Genomic DNA, 5,119 nt, shown 5'->3' on the forward strand with positions numbered 1-5,119 from the left:
TTTTTTAATAAAATATTTTTTTGTGATACGGTTAAAATGTTTTCTTAAGATATATGTTAATAAGATTAAAATTATATTATCATTAAAAAATTTAAATAAAAAGTTAATATTGTGTAAATATTATAAATGACACAAATATGTATGAATAAAAATGAGATAGAAATAAATGAATAATTTTACACGTATTTAAATTTAGTTTATGATGTATATTATTAGGTTACTTTTTTGAGAAAAAATATTTAGAACATTTTAAAAAAATATTATTGTATTTCGTAAAAAATAAAGAGTGCATCACTCTTTAAATTCTAAATCATAAATCCTAATTTTTGAATTTTACATTTTAAACTTCGAATTTTAAGTTTTAGATCCTAAATCTTAATAAATTCTAAACTCTAAATTTGAAGTGCTGATATAAAATATAATAATGAAAAACTAAAATTTATTTAATTGATGACAAAAATTATAACAATCCTTACTTAATAAAAAGGTTTAAAAATTACCTTTAAAATAATAATGTTAGTAGTCTAATTTGATGAAAATTCAGTAACAATGTGTTTTACATTAAAAAGAATATACAAATATATATGAATTTGAGAGAGATATTATCAATTTTTTTTGAAGGGACGACATTATCAATTTAAATTATCAAAATTAACTCGTTATTTATTTATATACTATTTGCACAAAAATAAAAGATTACAATATAGTAACTAAAATCTGATCATTAATGTATATAAATTTTTTGAGTTGTAGATAAAACTACTTTTATAAATTGAAATTGTGAGAATATATAAAATAATAAAAGTACCTTGTTTAAATTCTTCTTATGTAGGTTATATTGAAAATTAATTACTAGGGTGTATTTTGTGTGTGTTTTGATTAGACTCTTATTGATAAAATTTAACATAATTCATATAAGCTAGGGGTGCACGGACCCGGACCGGCCCGAAGACCCGGCCAGGCCCTGAAGGAATTTGGGCCGCGAAGACCCGGACCCGGGAAAAAAAATGAAATCAGAAAGGGAAGTGTAGCCGGGACCGGGCCATGGCTCGGGTCACCCGGACCCGGTCCGGTGGCCCGGCCATATACACATTACACACACACAAACGCGTTACAGGTTTGAGGTTTCTAATTAGGGGCTAGGGCAACACAGAACACGCATCGCATTCACTGCCTCGTGCCTCCTTTAGCAGCTCAGCGCCTCAGCCCTCAGCCATTGAGGCTCACCCCCACACCCCAAGTCCCCACTCTGGCACTCCCCACGCCCCACTCCGGCTCTGGCAGTCGCCACTCCCTACGGCGCAGGCCGATCCGGTGACCCTGACCTCATCTTCTCTCCCCACGGCCCACTCCGAGTCTCGCGGCACGCACCACGCAGTCGCCGACTCCTCCCTTTCTCATCTCTTCACAACCCTCCGTGTTTCACCCCAGTCACCGCCGAAGCTCTTCGTTCGACGGACGACAGTGACGACGTACGGTGCTGCCCTGCTTCTCGGCGACGTTGCTCTGCTAGTCCTGCTCCCTCTGCTCTGCTCTCTTCTCCAGTCTTCTTTTCAGGTCTTCTGCTCAGGTAAGTAATTAATTTTATTATGTCATTAATATTCTGATTAAGGATTAGGATTTTTGATAAACAAAATTTGTGAATTTTGGTTGTAGGTGTTGATTTTCATTATTAGAACTCTGATTAGGTGTGGCTGTTGATGTGTGTTTAACTTATTTTTTATTATGATTCACTGTTTACTACTGATTTCTGGGTTTACTAATTCTTTACTGAGTAGGTGTGGATTTACTGATTCTTTACTGATTAGGTGTGGATGTTGATGTGTGTTAAATGATTTGTTTAGCTGATTAGTTACTGATTATCTTGTTCAGTTGTTCTTATATGACAAGTTGAGCTTAACTATATTGTACAGGTGCATTGGACCATAACATTTATCAGAGCGAAGGTTCACCTGCACCAGAAGATCCAGAGACAACCAAGAAAGTAAAATTGCTGAATGAGAGTATAAAGCAAAGCTTGGTTTAAGGTAATCCAGCACTAACCATTTTGGTATTTTGCGCAATGAAGCTGCACACACGCATTCACATGTTCATATTTTGAGAGTATGAAGCAAAGCTTGGTTTAAGATGTTTAGTATTGTTTGGCCATTTGTGACTCTTTCAAGTTGCATCATCCCCTGCCTACAGGACAAAGAGGGATTGTTAGTGTAATATGGTGAAGAGAAAGATTGGATATTGTATAATCCTTATTCTTTCTTCTAGTGTTTTTGGTTGATGATTAATTGTATGTAAGCATCTTTTTTTTCTTTATTGTAAGATCATTTTTGTTTGTTTGGTTGATTGCTTGATCATTACTTGTATGTAAGCCATTTTATATGTTGAACTTGATCTTTGCCCTCTAATTCAGGAGATTTAACCATACCTTTAACTCCCATGCTAGGGAGATTATTACAAAGTAATCACGATTTATTAGTTGCATTTTAATAATTGGTGGCTATTTGATCTTCTTGTGTTACATTAAATGACTAAATGTTACAATCTCAATCCCTTCTATCCATATACAATGATTAGATTAAGGATGTAATGAAAAGTGATAGTAGATAAAAAGCAAGAACGTAGTGAATAATATAAAAAGGAAAGAATCTGTTAGTGAGATTGGTGACACCCATTTGTGCTAACACAAGAAATGCTCATTGATTCCTTACAAGAATCTGTTATGATAATTAGTTACTGATTTTCTGGGTTTACTGATTTTGTACTGATTTCTAAATTTTTACTGAACCAGAAGCTAATGAAGAAAATTCTGATGAAAAAATGGAGAATCCAGAAGCTGCTCGAACAAGGGGAAAGAAATCGTATGTTTGGCAGCATTTTACTCAACTTCCGTTAACTGAGACAAAGGGACTGCACCAAGCTAAATGTAATCATTGCCAGAAAAAATACGGTTGTCATCCTACTAAACATGGCACAAATTCTCTAAATAAGCATTTAAAGAGTGCTCATAAGTGGATATTTACTAAAGCGGGGAAGAAGGGTACATTTCATGGGTACATGCCCAAAATTGAAGAAGAGGATCTATGCAATGCTTTTAAGGGTTATAACTTAGAAAATTGAAAGAAGTCTGTAGCCGAGTTTGTTGTATTTGATGAAATGTCGTTTAAAGTTGTCGAGGGGATTGGGTTTCGTAGGATGTTAAATCGATTTGAGCCAATATTTACGGTACCATCTAGGATGACAGTTTCAAGAGATTGCTTTCAACTTTATTTAGATGAGAAGAAAAGGCTAAAAGAATGGTTGGCAAAGTCATGTGCTCGGGTTTGTTTGACAACAGATTGCTGGACATCAAATCAAAACTATACTTATATGAGCTTGACTGCACATTTTGTTGATGAAGAATGGATGTTACAAAAGAGAATTATAAATTTCTATCAAATTGAGAACCACAAGGGTGACACTGTTGGAAGAGAAATCGAGAAATGCTTGAGAGACTGGAAAATTGAAAAAGTCTTCACAATCACAGTGGATAATGCAACTTCGAATGATGGAGCTATTACTTATCTTTAAAGGAAATTAGGTGCAAGTGGTGGGTTTGTGTGTGGAGGAAAGTATATGCATGTGAGATGCTGTGCTCATGTTCTTAATTTGGTAGTGAATGAAGGAATTAAAGAGCAACACACTTCAATTGAAAGCATTAGAAATGCTGTAAGGTATGTTAGGTTCTCTCTTTAAAGGACTAAAAAATTTAAAGATTGCATTGAGGCTTAATTAATTGAATCTAAAAGTCTTGTGTGCTTACTTGAATGTTCTAACTAGGTGGAATTCTACCTATCTAATGTTGGAACATGCCGAGAAATTTGAAAAAGCTTTTGATAGACTTTATGATCAAGAACCCGATTTTATTAGATGGTTTGGAGAGGATAGTGGGGGAAAAAAGAAAATTGGTCCACCTACACCCCTTGATTGGCAACATGCTAGGTTATTCATGGATTTTTTGAGAGTTTTCTATGAGATAACTTTGACTTTCTCATCTTCCTTGCATGTTACATCTAACATATGTTTTCATGAAATTGCATCTGTTGCTTCTCAATTAACATCTTGGAGCCAAAATCATACTGAAATGTTAGGAAGCATGGCATGTTCTATGAAACATAAATATGATAAATATTGGGGACCGGTTGACAAATTTAATCCATTGTTACTTGTTGCTGTTGTATTGGATCCTCGGTACAAACTAGATTATCTTTGTTGGTGTTTGGAGGATGTCTATGACAAGGAAGTATCTACTAGCATGACTGGTGTTGTTAAACTCACATTAGATACATTGCATAAGTTTTATGAAAAAGAGGTTGTCGATGATAAAGGAACGGATGATGGTGGAGATTCATCTAGTATTGTATTGGATGCCAATATTAAAATCTCAGCTGGTGCCAAGGGCGTTTCTGAAAATCGAGTGAATATGTGGAAAAAACAAAAAAGAGAGTAGGCTAATGCAGATAGCAAGTCAGATGTGGAGAGATATTTGGCCGAGGATACTGTGGAAGATGAGAATTTTAATATATTGACTTAGTGGAAAGTGAATGCTTCAAAATACAGGATTCTTTCTCTCATAAACCGCGACATTTTGGGTATTCCGATTTCAGCTGTTGCTTCTGAATCATGCTTCAGCACCGGTGGACGTGTGCTTGATGTCTTTCGTAACTCTTTGTCACCATTAATGGCTGAAACTTTGATATACACTCAAAGTTGGTTGTGCCCTTCTAAACAAGACGTTGGAGATCAAGAGTTTGATCAATTTGATAATAGTAAGAAGATTGTTGAAGGTACATTTATGATATCTTTATTATTTGTGACTTATTTATTTCAAGTAATAATCTTTTATATGAAAAATGAGTAATTTTATATGTTTTGTAGGTTTCACTAATGCATCCACATCACAAGGAACAAGTTGACAACATTAATGGCTATTGATAGAGGATGATTATTCTTATGTATTGTAAACCTTAACATTTTATTTGTATTGACTTAAATATTATTGTGTTATTTGTATTGACTTTAGACTAATACATATTATTGTGTTATTTTTATTGACTTAAATATTTAGTGTTATTAGACAATATTA

This window comes from Arachis duranensis, chromosome 9 (genome assembly GCF_000817695.3).
Source record: "Arachis duranensis cultivar V14167 chromosome 9, aradu.V14167.gnm2.J7QH, whole genome shotgun sequence".
In the NCBI taxonomy this organism is placed as follows: domain Eukaryota; kingdom Viridiplantae; phylum Streptophyta; class Magnoliopsida; order Fabales; family Fabaceae; genus Arachis; species Arachis duranensis.